General features: G+C 41.6%; 1 protein-coding gene across 4 annotated transcripts in view; it reads left to right on the top strand.

Moving 5' to 3' along the window:
* MYO1B (myosin IB) overlaps positions 1-17063 on the top strand; it is a 429075-nt gene that overhangs the window by 32679 nt on the left and 379333 nt on the right. Inside the window, exon 1 of one of the 4 annotated variants that reach the window (XM_073633092.1) lies at positions 8259-8335. The exons of the other annotated variants lie outside the window; for them this stretch is intronic. The gene's annotated coding sequence lies outside the window, so the exon portion shown is untranslated. Of the gene's footprint in view, positions 1-8258; positions 8336-17063 lie in introns of those variants that run through there. 4 annotated transcript variants of the gene reach the window in all.

Genomic DNA, 17063 nt, shown 5'->3' on the forward strand with positions numbered 1-17063 from the left:
TGGCTACAGCTGATCACATGGCACAAGATGGGCTGTGATTGGCCCATTCTGCACCATGTGATCGCTATGACCAATCACAGCTAGCAACACAATTGTACACAATGGAAAGCTTGAAAGGAAGCCATTCATTGTTTACAACTATCATGTGACCTGTTGTGATTGGTTACAGTGGTCACATGGTACCGACAGTGGGCTGGTACAGTGATCGGCTGTGTCCAGTGGACACACCTGGTGACAGATCGAGCCGCAGCGCTGCCCTGCAATCCAGGAGGACGTCATATGACGGCCACCCCGATTGACAAGATGCCCCTTCAGCCTTCAGTTGACTATAGGCTGGGTGGGAAGCGGTTAAAGCAGAACGCTCATAATTTCAGAAAAATTCCCCTTGCAGTCGGCTCCTCTACATTGTAAAAATGAAATACTTGTTATATCTAGGTGACGGTGTACACAGGGATAAATACTTATCTTAATCCTGGCTCCAGCAGGGTCCCTCCAGTGCTGCGACCAGTCCCCTGCAGTTTGCTCTGTAAGCTGTGACTGGCTCTGGTCACACTCTAGCCTCCTCGATGCATAACACTAGGTTAATGTCCCTGTTTTGTTTTACGCTGTCCACAGACTGGAGTCTCAGGCGGATAAGAGCGTTGGATCAGGTGTAAGGTAAGTCAGAGTCTACACTGCACCCCTAGACAAAATTAGCATTTATCCCTAGCATTGCGGGGAGACCCCAGTGCAAGGGTGTAACTTTTTTTTTTTTTTTGAGTTGGGCTTTAAACTACCGTATATACTCGAGTATAAGTCGAGGCCCTAATTTACCACAAAAAAATGGGAAAAACGTATTCACCCGAGTATAAGACGAGGGTGAGAAATGCAGCAGCTACTCTAAGTGGAAAAAGAGGGTGAACAATGCCCATCTGCAGCTGTATACCTCCCTGTGTCCTGTGCATGTATCATGTGTCCTGTGCATATGTGTCATGTGTCCTGTGTCCTGTGCATATGTGTCATGTGTCCTGTGTATATGTACCTGTGTCATGTGTCCTGTGTATATGTACCTGTGTCATGTGTCCTGTGTCTATGTACCTGTGTCATGTGTCCTGTGTCTATGTACCTGTGTCATGTGTCCTGTGTCTATGTACCTGTGTCATGTGTCCTGTGTCTATGTACCTGTGTCATGTGTCCTGTGTCTATGTACCTGTGTCATGTGTCCTGTGTCATGTGTCCTGTGTATATGTACCTGTGTGCATGTGTCTGTGTGTGTGTGTATCCTACCTGTGTCCTGTGCATCCTCCGTGCGCCGCTCTGCACCGATCAGCTTGTAGTATTCGGCGGCCATTCAGTGTTCAAAAGCCGCGCCTCCTCCTCGTCCAAAATACTCCATTTCCCAGCAGTCAGCGGTCAGCCTATGACGGACATTCTCTCATCCTCATACCACGGACGAGGATGAGAGAATGTCTGTGATAGGCTGTATCACAAACGAGGAGACGTGGCTTTTGAACAGTGAGAGCTGCTGCCGAGTCTATGCAGCACACGCTGGCCGCCGTCTGCCTGCATGACACGCTGATCATGTAGGCAGACGGCGGTGACTCTTGTATAAGTCGAAGGGGGCACTTTCAGCCCCAAAAAAGGGGCTGAAAAATTCGACTTATACATGAGTATATACGGTATTACCTGCCTAATGTAATCTTTTATCTACCTAAACAAAATTACTTCTTAAAGTCCACCTTAACTGAGTTTTACTTAATTTACTACAGTTCATATTATTATTGAAGATCATTTTAATTTGGTTTATTGTACAGCTGCTGATAACAAGTCATAGCGTAGCGTGGCAATATTGGAATGACTGCAACAGTTTTTAGAACATCTGAGCAAACTAGACAATTGGTTATGACAGTAGACTTCCTGATAAAGCTTTTATCTTGCTTCGTCTCCATAAGGCAGATGCTATTTCTAAGGTCAGCATCTACTTCCTGGGCTAAGATGCTGGTTAACACATGACCTGATTATGAAAACCTGATGTCTTTTAGTATCTTTTATATCCTTGTCTGTGTACACAAGTCTTGCACACATCATTTACAATGTACTGCAGGGCTGGGGAAGGTTAAGGAAATGACATCATTCTCCCAGACAGCACCCCTCAGGCCTAGGCACAGTCAGATGACAGGCATTCAAAGACTGCTTTATATTAGGAAATGGCAGTTTGTCTTTTTTTTAAGTAATACTGGAGCTGTACAGTACATTGTGACATGTCAGGAATGTATTATTCAGCCCAATTCAAAAAGGGCGTTTTTGCAATCACTTTAACTTTTGAACAGATTTAAAAAATGTACGGCCATGGCCAAACATTTTGAGAATGACACAAATATTAATTTTCACAAAGTCTGCTGCCTCAGTTTTTATGATGGCAATTTGCATATACTACAGAAAGTTATGAAGAGTGATCAGATCAATTGCAATTAATTGATAAGTCCCTCTTTGCCATGAAAATGAACTTCACTCCATAAAAAACATTTCCACTGCCCTGCCACAAAAGGACCAGCTGATACATCGGCGATTCTTTTATAACACAGGTGTTGATGAGAACAAGCCGGGAAATCGCTCTGTAATGCTGATTGAGTTAGAATAACAGACTGGAAGCTTTAAAAGGGGGGTGGTGCTTGAAATCATTGTTCTTCCTCTGGTAACCATGATTACCTGCAAGGAAACCTGTGCAGTCGTCATTGCCTTACACAAAAAGGGATTCACAGGCAAGGATATTGCTGTTACTAAGATTGCACCTAAATCAACCATTTATGAGATCATCAAGAACTTCAAAGAGAGAGATTTAAATTATTGTGAAGAAGGCTTCAGGACATCCAAGAAACTCCAGAAAGCACTAGGAATGTCTCCTACAGTTGATTCAGCTGCGGGATCGGGGCACCACCAATGCAGAGCTTGCTCAGGAATGGCAGAAGGCTGGTGTGAGTGCATCTGCACGCACAGTGAGGCGAAGACTTTTGGAGGATGGCCTGGTGTCAAGAAGGGCAGCAAAGAAGCCACTTCTCCCCAAGAAAAACCTCAACAGACTGATATTCTGCAAAAGGTACAGGGTTTGGACTGCTGAGGAATTCCCTTTCCTATTGTTTGGGGCATCTGGAAAAAAATTTGTCCAGAGAAGAAAAGGTGAGTGCTGCCATCAGTCCTGTGTCATGCCAACAGTAAAGCATCCTGAGACCATTAATGTGTGGGGTTGCCAAGGCAGTAGGCTCACTCACAATTTTGCCTAAGAACGCAGTCATGAATAAAGAACAAGTTTGATGAAAAATGCCTATTCCAACATGATGGAGCACCTTGCTATAAGGCAAAAGTAATAACTAAGTGGCTTGGGAAACAAAGCATCAAAACTTTGGGTCCATGGCCAGGAAACTCCCAAGACCTTAATCCCATTGAGAATTTGTGGTTAATCCTCAAGTGGTGGGTGAACAAAAAACCCCCAAAAATTCTGACAAACTCCAACCATTGATTATGCAAGAATGGGCTGCCATCAGTCAGGATGTGGCCCAGAAGTTGATTGACAGCATGCCAGGGCAAATTGCAGAGGTCTTGAAAAAGAAGGGTCAACAATGCAAATATTGACTTTGCATAAACTTAATGTAATTGTCAATAAAAGCCTTTGACACTTATGAAATGCTTGTAACTATACTTCAGTATACTATAGTAACATCTGACAAAAAGATCTAAAAACGCTGAAGCGGCAGACTCTGTGAAAATTAATATTTGAGTCCTTCTCAAAACCTTAGTACACAACTGTATGGTATAGTGGCTTTGTATATATTTTCTTAATTTTTAAGACTAAAATCAATGAAATTGTGCAAATTATTACATGTACATCACATTGCTACATACAGCAGGCAGATCTTTAAGATGATGATACATCGGGCTGCACGTACCACAAATGAGGTGGCTGGAGGAAGTCTTCCCCTGTGGGACATTGTATTCTGACAGCAGCTCCTTCTGCTGTCAGAATACACTGATCAGCGGCTGTGGCAGATCAATTTATGACAAACAAGGATGGCCACACATTAATCGAAATTACTGCAGAACATAACGAGGAAATGTTTGCCCAGGGCCCAATCAATATTAAAATTGGCCCTGCATTGGAGACAGACTGCAATAGTCAGATGCTGTGGACATGTTACATGATACTGCCAGTGATCACTGCCTATTTTGGGCCATTTGAAAATAAATTCTCTTATATTTGTGCTTCTTACAGGCTATATAAAGATTACATCCTTTATACTGCTATTGCCAAAGCTACAGTGGATATAAACAGCCCACACACCCCCCTGTAAAAATGCCAGATTTTTCAGATGTAAAAAAAAATTAGATCAAGATAAATCACTTCAGAATTTTTTTCCACCTTTTATTTTTTTTTTACATTAAACAAAGGTTTTTATTTGAACCAATTTGCATGCAAATATTACAGATTGTATATACATTTACATTATCACATTACACATTGATAGTATAGTAAATTTAGGTGCAAATATATTAATTCTGTTTTCTAATTGTTTTGACACATATTATAAAATACAGATATAGCGTTTTTACCGGTGAATAACATAGTTCTGGTGCAAAGGTAATATTCATCAATCATGAGCAAGTTTCCGAATCCTGTAACCAGCGATCCCATATTTTATTGAATTTATCCGGGCAGCCCCTGTTTATGTATATAAACCTTTTGTAAGGGAGAGTCCCATTTATATCTGATCTCCACGCCTTAGTCTCAGGGGGTGATGGACGCATCCATTTCCTAGCTATTATCTTTCTACATGAAAAGAGAGTTTCCTGTAGAAATATTTTGGTGTATTTTTCTAGAGGATCCGGGAATATGCCAAGCAAACACTGTTTTGGGTCTAGTGCTACGGGGGAGCCCATGCTGTCGTGCAAAAAGTTTACAATTTGCTTCCAGAGACCTTGTATTTGTGGACAGGACCAAAGTAGGTGGAAAAATGTACCACTTGCGGACTTACACATTGGGCACAAGACCGAGTAATTTTGCTTATATCTAGCCACTCTAAGTGGGGTTAGGTATGTTCGGTGTATTATGTTGATTTGTGTTAATCTGTCCGACAGTTTAGGTGAGACCTCTTTACATGTTTCCATTGGGCCTATATCTCTTTCCCAAAGGGGTTTGAGGCTGTATGCTATTTTGGTGGATACGGATTTTGGTGGTGTGTTAAGCATGTTATAGAAGCATGAAATTAGTTTTTTTGGGTCTGTGTCTTTTATAATTGCTATTATAGGATTAAGTGTTGATTGTAGCGGAGACTGCGAAAACTGTGTCTGTGCTGCGTGTCTCAACTGAAGAAATCTGAATAGCATATGGTTGTGTAGGTTAAATTCTTCTTTAAGGGTGTTAAAGTCCTTAAGGGACCCGTTTGACCATATGTGGTGCAGGTAGAATATGCCCGGTCAATCCAAAGCTCTGGATTTTGGATTTGCTGAAACTGGTAAATTTCTGTTATACCAAAGGGGATCCACCTTTTATTTAAAAACCAAACTGAAATTGTTTAGTGGCAATTTAGTGGCAGCTGTATACGTACACTTATAATTCGGGATGTAGCTTTGTTCAGAATTAACTAATTACATTTAAAAACTGATGTTAAATAGTGTCAGACACCTGCCATCAATGAAGATGACTGATTAGGCCCATTTGTTCTAGTAGGATTTTTCTGCTGACATCAATGCCTGGTACACACGATGAGATTATTAGACGAATGATTGTCGTGTTTTTTTTTTTTTTGTTTTTTTTTTTTGTTTTTGTTTTTTACATGCTTATCTCATATCGAAAATTAAGCGGTTACTAAAATTATGTAAACTTTCATACGACAGAATACAAATTTGGAAGTGATGTATTGTATTTTTGGACGATAACTAAAATTGTATGATCTGGTATTGTACAAGAAAATTGTTTGTTTTTTTCCCTTGAATAATGTGTAATGATCTGTCGTGATCAGCTGTGTACTAATGATTAGATTATTGTGGGTTCGCATCGAAACCGCAATTTTCAGACTATTTTATGATTGTGTGTATGAGCCAGTAGGCCTCTTGCACACGGAAGTTAAAAATGCCACGTTTTTTTACAGACTTGAAATTAGATGCATTGTTGCTTTTGGAACAATGCACACAGCTGAGTAAAGATCAGTAATACAGTGAGTACAGAGCTGTAAAAAAAATATAGAAAATTCTACATTTGGGTGCAGTAATTTACCATACACGCAACTGTGTATGTATGTATGTATATGTATGTATGTGTAATATATTAACATTTTTAACAGAAGTACGCAAGTGTATAATTGCAACACTACCAATGTAGAATTTTACTAGTCTATAGGCATGTGCACCTTTTAGATGGCTATACTCAACAAGGTCTTTACTAGGGTTACACTGATACCAATTTTTTAAGACCGAGTACTAGTACCAATACATTCATTTCAAGTACTCGCGCCAATACCGATTACTTATACTTTTTTTTCATGTCATGTGACAGTGGCACTAATATGCAGCACTATTGACGCATGCTGCCAGTAGTTTTTTTTTATTTTATTTTTTATGTTATTTTTTTTTTACAATGCTTTCTTTTTGGGGTCTGTTTTTAATTTTTTTTATTGTTTTATTATTATTATTACAATTTTACTGTTAAATATTTATTTATTACAAATTTTACTTTTTTATTTATCAACCCTGTTGAGGGGTGGGGAGGTTATTTATCAACCCTGTTTGGTGAGATGTCAGGGGTCTAGACCCCTGATATCTCCCGTTTGAGATATGAAAGGGACTGAGGACACATATTCCCCTTAGCTGCACTGAAGATGAATGGACACTAGACAGCGGCTCCTCTCCATTCATAAACTGAAGCATCGCACATACAGTTTACAATGCTCAATTATGAATGGACAGAGGCAATGACTGTGCCTTCAGAAAAGGAAGGAGCCGGTAAATGTCAGATTTACCGGGTCCTTCCTCAGCTCTCCAGCACAACAGATCTGGGGGGGAGAGGAGGAGCGGCTTTAAGCTGCCTTATTGAAATTATACAGAGAGATCGGTGCTTTTAACTCCCCCCACTGCTACACCGATCACCCCTGACTGCCCAGGTATCGGATTAGGCATCGGAGCAAGTACTCGTGCAAATGCTCGGTATCGGCACTGATACTAGTATCGGTGCAACCCTAGTCTTTACACATAGTTTTTCTACTCTGGGACTTTCTATCAACAAGTTTCTGAGTAAACATTAGTAAATTATGATGCCCATGTGCAAGGGACCTTACTCAGTTGCCTCGTACAGCAAAAGCCATGGTCAAAGAGCTTAAAATACTCTCATTGTTGGAAGGTATCAGTCAGGAGAAGGGTAAGTTTCCAAGCCATTACATATACCATGCGTCACAGTAAAGATGGCCATCAACAAGTAGAGAAAATATGGCACAACCTTTTAATTTGTGCATTTTATAGGTCACATTAAAGCAGTAGTAATGTCTGTTTTGTGACTTTTACGCACAGGTAAGCTTATAACAAGAACTTCCCTGTAGATAAAATGAGTATCTCCTAAACATGAACCGTTTAGGGGATATTCACTTGTTTTGCAGCCAGTGTCATCAGTGAATGTGCCATTAATCCAGAGCTCCATGCTGCGGGCATAACTCCCATGTGCATGCACGGAAGTGATGTCGTCATGGCGCAGCCATTCAAATGGCCGGAGCTGGAAAACCCGGAAGGATGACCGGCTTGTAGTTGGAAGCCCTGTCAGCAGTGACAGTGTGCTTCCTGGACTTGGAGGGCTTTGTTCTTCTGTTCCTTCATAACGTGTGATGCATACTAGCACATTATGCTATTAACTTGCAGGGACACCAGATTTAGATTTTTTTTTTTTTTTTTAATTTTTAATTTGTTTGTACTTCTGCTTTAAATGTGGAAAAACTTCAGAAATGTTTTATCCTGGCATTTTTACAGGGGTTTGTAAACTTTTTGCATCCAGTGTAAATCCATTTTAAAATATCAAAGTAAAAAATACCTAAGCATTAAAAAGACCATGGGGGGGGGGGGGGTCATACCACTGGTATTATTTGGTTTTCAAGGGGTTTTATGTAGTGTACAGCCCTTTGGTCTGACTATACAAACTGCTGCACCATGTTTATAGGTTTTGCCAGGTACCTGCAAATCCGCTTTAGCATTGACCTGAGGTTCATGGGCAGGGCAGGTGAGCGACCTGAAGGACAGTTATTTTAACTGATTAGCAGAAGCCTGTTGCCAGTATATAGAAATCTTTGAAGAGTGTGGACATGGACATTTTTATTCTTTTGAGGTAAGTAAATTTCCTGATATTTTAAAACATTGGGTTAACCTTGTTCTACAGTTTAGGCTTTTATATTTTGACACTGACAAATGGCTGCATGAGCGATGTATTAGCGATATGTTTAGGCACGCGTATAATTAATTTTCTATTCCCTTAGTCTGTTACTAAATTGATACATTTTTCTGACCTAGTAATTCTTTTCATTGAGATTTATGTCCAGCCAAAACTTTAAAAACTTTTTTTGATGGAGTAGGGATGGGTTGGAAAGCCTTTTAAAACGAACAGTGGCAAAACAGGAACGGTTACAACTTTTGTCTATAGGTTTCGTAGTAAATAATAAAATATTTTTTTCAATACAATATTACAAAGATAATACTGTGTTTTGTACTGAAAAAAATATAATATATGTATTTCAGTCTAATGTGATTGCCAATTTCGCTAAAGCTTAAAAAATGTTCTGGTCCAAAAGGGTACACGGGCGTGAGAGCTGAGCTAGCTATAATCCCATTCGTATTTTTTTTTTTCTACATTGTTTCAGTAAATATTTTTGGTTTATTTAAACAGATCATATTCAGCATGATATGATTTTGTGCCTTTTAGGGCATAACTACTACAAAAAGCTCATAGTGGACCTTCTGTGATATTTTTTGTATTATCTGTATCATATAATTTTATGTTGGTGAATGAATTTAAAATTCTCTTGGGCAGATAGGAAAGATTTCCTCTCAGAGCTGGTAACAATAGCACATGTCTATTTGTGTTTAATGACTGTCGGCACCTTTTCTCTTTTAGGTTTTCTGCACTTTTGATTTTAATGTGTGCCAATGTAAAAGTCATCTTATGGCATCTGTAGTTATGATTCTTCTAATTTTTTTGCAATCATTTTATGTGCTCTGCTCTCCGAGGGACCATCCATGTTTGGATGACTCTTCAGAGAGCATTTGACAGGCAGCGAGAAGTAATTGTATTGCCTCCTCACCTCCCCACCTGCTTTAAACCCTTTAACCCCACACAAGCAACCCCAGGCTGAACCAGTGAGCCCCCGTGGACCATTCCAAAGCTATTTTTCCCTGTAATTTCTCCAAGCAGGACTAATCAACAGTTACCAGAAACATTTAATTTTCAGTTAATGCTGGTCAAAGAGGACACACTAACCAGTGATGATACTAATTTTAAGTTCTTCTTAGTTAAAATGGGCAGAAAAAGTAAGTGGGTGGTGTTCTGGAAGTGGTGTGTAAGCCTTCATTGCTGCTGCCTGGTTGCTGGAGCTGTTTTGGTGGCCATTCTGAGAGGGACTGCCTGCCTCAGATGCTGGATTGGCTTTGTAATAAGCGCGCACGTTGACCACTCTTATTAGGGGGTCACACTCCATCCAGTAAACGGAGCATGAGAGTGAAGGGTGTCACCTGGCTTTTTTGGAGTTTCTTGTTTCCATCACAGCTGTGGGATCACTGAATTGTATGTTTTCTATTTTTTTCTAGACTTTGTTTGATCAATTAAAATTTTTTACTTTTTATTGATTGCTAAAGTTCAATTGCATGTGTTATTTGAGCACTAGAGTGCTGCACTATAGCTTTACCAAGCAACCCTTATTACTTGAATGGGTCACGATCAGTGGGAGTACAGTGGGTATAATTCCTGCTGCAGCTAAAGGTGAAAGCAGTTGAGGGGTGTTTAAAACCACAGCTCAACCGCAAGGTTTTACTGTCATCACACTAGACCACTGCCGCAAAGAGTAGTTTTCCTAACCACTGTCACACCAGACCAGTGTATGTAGGCAACAGTGTTCCTTATAACTGCCACACCAATGCAATGTTACATCTGCCTGCCATCTGTACTAACCCAGACCTGTTTGTTGACCACTTTTTTGCCTGTTGCCTGGACTGATCCTTTGTCTGTTTGCTGACCATGTCTCTGCCTTTGTCTGAACTGACCCATCTGCAAATCCCGCTGACTACGTTCCTCTGAATAACTGCACTCCTGGAACCACATGAACTCTTCTTTTCCTGTTCTTCCTTTCTGTACTCTCCTGTACTTCCTGGCCAGTGAAATATGGCATTCATGGGGGGCAGCCACGTACCAGTAGGCTAGGCTTGCTTAACTTATAGGAACTGGGACTGCTATCGGTGATGCTACACTAAGCTATCTTCCCTGACCACTCATTGTTCAGTACATAATTAGTACAAAGATTGAAAAAGTCTCACAATTAGTTCAATAATATTTATTTATTTTTTTTAGCTTTTTGGACATACTCAAACTTAAAGTTTAAGTTACATTATCGCTTATTTTTCTGTATATGGATGATAGCGCTGTAATTATTTTAATAATAAAAAAGAATCTAAGTACCCTTAGCGATATACAGAGTAAAAATGGATATCGATAAACTGTTTTAAATTGTCAAATATTAGATCAAATTTCTTTTTTTTTTTTGGCAATAATATGGTGTGGGTGGATTTCAATACTTTTTCCTTGTGTCATTTAATTTTATTACACATAACTTAAAGGGGTTGTAAAGGTATACATTTTTTCACCTTAATGCATTTTATGCATTAAGGTGAAAAAACTTTTGATAATACCGCCGCCCCCAGCCCCCCCGTTTTACTTACCTGACACCTCGAAACTCGGCCGCTCGTTCCCGACCTCCATTCAGCCGATCAGCCTGGTCGCTGATTGGCTATAGTGGATGGATTGAAAGCAGCGCAGCCATTGGCTAGCGCTGCTGTCAATCACATCCAATGACGCGGCGCGCCGGGGGCGGGGCCGAGTGATACAGCGAGCGGCTATAGCCGCCGGCTGTATCACAGGAGCGCGCCCGCAATAACTAACCACCATGTGAGGGAGCTCGCATTAAGGTGGTTAGTTATTGTGGGGAGGAGCTGAGACAGCCGCCGAGGGACCCCAGAAGAGCAGGTTCGGGGCCACTCTGTGCAGAACGCAGAACGAGCTGCACAGTGAAGGTAAGTATAACATGTTTGTTATTTTTAAAGAAAAAAAAATTACCTTTACAACCCCTTTAATTTCTGAACTTATTGGTTTTCTTTGTATGTATAGATCGCATAGGTTGTTATTGACATGTGGTGAAGATTTCATGTGAATAGCACCTTTTTAGAAATATATTTATCTAGATACTTGTTTTACCGATACCACTTTTTTTAGGACCGAGTACAAGTACCGATACTTTTTTTCAAGTACTCGCCGATACCGATTACCGATACTTTTTTTTTAATGTCACGTGACAGTTTTTTTTTGCTATTTTTTTTTGGGGGGGGGGGGGGGTGAACGTTGTATGTGTGTGTGCTTTTTTTTTTTTTTTTTTTACAATTTTTATTTTTTACAATAATATTTTTTTATTCTTTATTTTTTTTTTTTTTTTGTTTTTTTTAATCAGCCCTTTTGGGGGGCTTTGGTGAGATATCAGGGGTCTTAACAGACCCCTGATATCTCCCCCTTGAGACAGAGAAAGAGACAGAGGATAGAGATTCCCCAGTCCCTTTCTCTGCAGCCTCAGCTGCACTGAGAATGAATGGAGAGAAGACAGCGGCTCTTCTCCATTCATAAACTGAAACATTGTAATCACAGGAGATTACAATGTTTCAGTTATGTGAATAGACAGTCAGCTGACTCTATCCACTCACAAAGGAAGGAGGAGGGGGACGGAGGAAAGGAGGGGGAGAACGGAGGGGACAGATAAGGAGAGAGGAACGGAGGGGGGGGAATGGAGGGGGACAGATAAGGAGAGAGGAATGCAGGGGACAGCGGAGAGGCACAGAGGAACGGAGGGGGGATGGAGGAGGATGCAGTGACAGTCAGCGGTGACCGATCACTGCTGTATGTCACTAAAGCTGGTGAAAGCCGCTGGGGGAGAATCTTGTAACTCCCCCACACGCCGATCACAGCTGTCTTCCAGGTATCGGGGGAAGCATCGGGAGCATTTGCCCGAGTACAAGTACTTGGGCAAATGCTCGGTATCGGTGCCGATACCGATACTAGTATCGGTATCGGGACAACCCTAATGTATATAATATATACAGTGGGGACAGAGTATTCAGACCCCCTTAAACTCTTTCCTCTGTTATATTGTAGCCATTTGCTAAAATCATTTAAGTTCATTTTTTTTTCCTCATTAATGTACACACAGCACCCCATATTGACAGAAAAACACAGATTTGTTGACGTTTTTGCAGATTTCTTAAAGAAAAACTGAAATATCACATAAAGCTGCACGATTCTGGCTAAAATGAGAATCACAATTTTTTTGCTTAGAAGATAGATCATGATTCTCTCACAATTCTCGCGTCGTAGCATCATCTTTCACATTAAAACAAAACAAATTGGGCTAACTTTACTGTTTCGTTTTTTTTTTTTTTTTTTTTATTCATTGAAGTGTATTTTTTCCCCAAAAATTGCATTTGAAAGACCGCTGGGCAAATGCAGTGTGACATAAAATATTGCAGCAATTGCCATTTTATTCCCTAGGGTCTCTGCTAAAATATATATAATGTTTGGGGGTTCCAAGTAATTTTCTAGCAACAAATATTGATTTTAACTTATGAAAGAAGTGTCAGAAAAAGATTTAGGCCTCTTTCACACGGGGCAGATCAGTCATGATCCGCCCCGTGAACACACGCTGGCTCAGCGGGGATCGCTCCGCCGATCCCCGCTGAGCAGGAAGATGACAGGTGCATCGCTGCACGCTGTGCAGCGACGGACCTGTCAGAGCGCCGCTCTCCCCTATGGGGGGATCGGATGATGACGGTCCGTAGTGTCCGTCGTCATCCGATCCGATCCGAAAACGGAGGGAAAAGTAGGTTTTTCCTCCGTTACACTTTTCGGATCGGAGCGGGGTCGGATGTCAGCGGACATGTCACCGCTGACATCCGACGCTCCATAGGGATGACTGTATGTCCGTTTTTCATCCGAAAACGGATGGATGAAAAACGGACATACGGATCATCCGTGTGAAAGAGGCCTTAGACTTTAAGTGGTTAAACTTCCTGCATTTACACGTGGTTGAAAACTTGGCAGATTGCCCAGATTATTTATTTACACAGAAGTTCTATCCCTTTGCTCTAAGAAGGAAGCTTAGTTACATTGTTTCAAGTTAAAGACTTGGCAGGCTGCTTTTGACAGCTGAGTGAGCAGAAAGTCTCTCCACTTGTTTATATGAAAGAATCTGCAAACTCTTCAGGAGAGATCGTCTTGATTAGGAAAGCCACACACCTTTCTATATAAGACCTTACAGCTCACAGTGCATGTCAGAGCAAATGAGAATCATGAGGTCAAAGGAACTGCCTGAAGAGCTCAAAGGCAGAATTGTGACAGGGCACAGATCTGGCCAAGGTTACAAAAAAATTTCTGCTGCACTTAAGGTTCCTAAGAGCACAGTGGCCTCCATAATCCTTAAATGGAAGATGTTTGGGACGACCAGAACCCTTCCTAGAGCTCACCGTCCAGCCAAACTGAGCTATCGGGGGAGAAGAGCCTCGGCGAGAGAGGTAAAGATGAACCCAAAGATCACTGTGGCTGAGCTCCAGAGATGCAGTTGGGAGATGGGAGAAAGTTGTAGAAAGTCAACCATCACTGCAGCCCTTCACCAGTCGGGGCTTTATGGCAGAGTGGCCCGACGGAAGCCTCTCCTCAGTGCAAGACACATGAAAGCCCGCGTGGAGTTTGCTTAAAAAAAAAACACCTGAAGGACTCCAAGATGGTGAGAAATAAGATTCTCTGGTCTGATAAGACCTAGATAGAACTTTTTGGCCTTAATTCTAAGCAGTATGTGTGGAGAAAACCAGGCACTACTCATCACCTGTCCAATACAGTCCCAACAGTGAAGCATGGTGGTGGCAGCATAATGCTGTGGGGGTGTTTTTCAGCTGCAGGGACAGGACGACTGGTTGCAATTGAGGGAAAGATGAATGCGGCCAAGTACAGGGATATCCTGGATGAAAACCTTCTCCAGAGTGCTCAGGACCTCAGACTGTGCTGAAGGTTTACCTTCCAACAAGACAATGACCCTAAGCACACAGCTAAAATAACGAAGGAGTGGCTTCACAACAACTCTGTGACTGTTCTTGAATGGCCCAGCCAGAGCCCTGACTTAAACCCAATTGAGCATCTCTGGAGAGACCTAAAAATGGCTGTCCACCAACGTTTATCATCCAACCTGACAGAACTGGAGAGGGTCTGCAAGGAGGAATGGCAGAGGATCCCCAAATCCAGGTGTGAAAAACTTCTTTCCCAAAAAGATTTATGGCTGTATTAGATCAAAAGGGTGCTTCTACTAAATACTGAGCAGAGTCTGAATACTTAGGACCATGTGATATTTCAGTTTTTCTTTTTTAATCTTCAAAAATGTCAACAATTCTGTGTTTTTCTGTCAATATGGGGTGCTGTGTGTACATTGATGAGGAAAAAAAATGAACTTAAATGATTTTAGCAAATGGCTGCAATATAACAATGAGTGAAAAATTTAAGGGGGTCTGAATACTTTCTGTCCCCACTGTATATATTATCACACAGACAGTATCTCACAAAAGTGAGTACACCCCTCACATTTTTGTATATATGACATATGTTGTCATGTGACAACACTGAAGAAATTACACTTTGCTACAATGTAAAGTAGTGATTGCACAGCTTGTATAACAGTGTTTGCTGTCCCTTCAAAATAACTCAAAACACAGCCATTAATGTCTTCACCGCTGGCAACAAAAGAGACTACATCCCTAAGTGAAAATGTCCAAATTGGGCCCAAAGTGTCAATATTTTGTGTGGCCACCATTATTTTCCAGCGCTGCCTTAACCCTCTTGGGCATGGAGTTTGACACAGCTTCACAGGTTGCCACTGGAGTCCTCTCCCACTCCTCATTGATGACATCACAGACCTGGTGTATGTTAGAGACCTTGCGTTCCCACACCTTCCATTTGAGGATGCCCCACAGATGATCAATAGGGTTTAGGTCTGCAGATATGCTTGGCCAGTCCATCACCTTTACCCTCAGCTTCTTTAGCAAGGCGGTGGTTACCTTGGAGGTGTGTTTGGGGTTGTTGTGTTGGAATACTGCTCTGTGGCCTAGTCTCCGAAGGGAGGGGATCATGCTTTGTTTCAGTATGTCACAGTACATATTGGCATTCATGGTTCCCTCAATGAACGTTAGCTCCCCAGTGCCGGCAGCCCCAGAAGACCATGACACTCCCACCACCATGCTTGACCGTAGGCAAAACACTTGTCTTTGTGCTCCTCACCTGATAGCAGCCACACACGCTTGATTCCTTCTGAACCAAATAAGTTTGTTGTTCTCATCAGACCACAGGACATGGTTCCAGTAATCCATATCCTTAGTCTGCTTGTCTTCAGCAAACTGTTTGTGGGCTTTCTTGTGCATAATCTTTAGAAGAGGCTTCCTTCTAGGACGACAGCCATGCAGATTTATTTGATGCAGTGTGCGGTTTATGATCTGAGCACTGACAGGCTGCCCCCCCCATCCCCATCCCTTCAACCTCTGCAACAATGCTGGCAGGACTCATGCGTCTTATTTCTAAAGACAACCTCGGGATATGACGCACAGCAAGCGCACTCAACATCTTTGGTCGACCATGGTGAGGCCTGTTCTGAGTGGAACCTGTCCTGTTAAACCGTTGTATGGTCTTGGCCACCATGCTACAGCTCAGGGTTAAGGTCTTGGAAATCTTCCTATAGCCTAGGCCATCTTTATGTAGAGCAACAATTCTTTTTTTCAGATCCTCAGAGTTCTTTGCCATAAGGTGCCATGTTGAACTTCCAGTGACTAGTATGAGAGAGTGAGGGTGATAACACCAAATTTACCACACCTGCTCCCCATTCACACCTGAGACCTTTTAACACAAACGAGTCATGACACTGGGGAGGGAAAATGGCTAATTGGATCCAATTTGGACATTTTCACTTATGGGGGTGTACTCACTTTTGTTGCCAGTTTGGACATTAATGGCTGTGTTGAGTTATTTTTAGGGGACAGCAAATTTACACTGTTATACAAGCTGTACACTCACTACTTTACATTGTAGCAAAGTGTCATTTTCTCAGTGTTGTCACACGAAAAGATATAATAAAAGATTTACAAAAATGTGAGGGGTGTAGTTGCTTTTGGGAGATTGTGTGTGTGTGTGTGTGTGTGTGTATATAATGTATAATATAAAATTTTGAAAACACATTATATCTCAATGGGGGAAAAAATATGCTGATATGGACTGCGTAATGTGTTAGGAATAATGAAAGGAAGCAACATCATTTGATGGAAATGAAAATTCTCAACCTACCGGGGGCTGAATTCAAAGACACCGTGAAAAGAAAAAAAAAAAAAAAAAAAGTGAAAAAATTATGCAGCAGGCTAGTCCATTTTGCTGAAATTTCATTGCAACAATTCAAAATGGTACGCCGTAGCTTGTATGGCCCCCCCACGTGCTTGGGGCATGCTCCTTATGAGACGACAGATGGTGTACTGGGGTATTTTCTTTCAGATCTGGACCAGAGCATCACTGAGCTCCTGAACAGACCGAGGTGCAACCTGGCAGCGTCGGATGGACTAAAACATAATGTCCCAGAGGTGTTCTAATGGACTTAGGTCAGGCGAGCGTGGGGGCCATTCAGTGGTATCCATTCCTTTATCCTCCAGGAATTACAGGCAGCATAACATTCTCCACGGCTTCTCCAGACCCTTTCACATCTGTCACATGTGCTCAGGGTGAACCTGCTCTC

The sequence above is a fragment of the Aquarana catesbeiana genome, linkage group LG06 (genome assembly GCF_042186555.1).
Source record: "Aquarana catesbeiana isolate 2022-GZ linkage group LG06, ASM4218655v1, whole genome shotgun sequence".
In the NCBI taxonomy this organism is placed as follows: domain Eukaryota; kingdom Metazoa; phylum Chordata; class Amphibia; order Anura; family Ranidae; genus Aquarana; species Aquarana catesbeiana.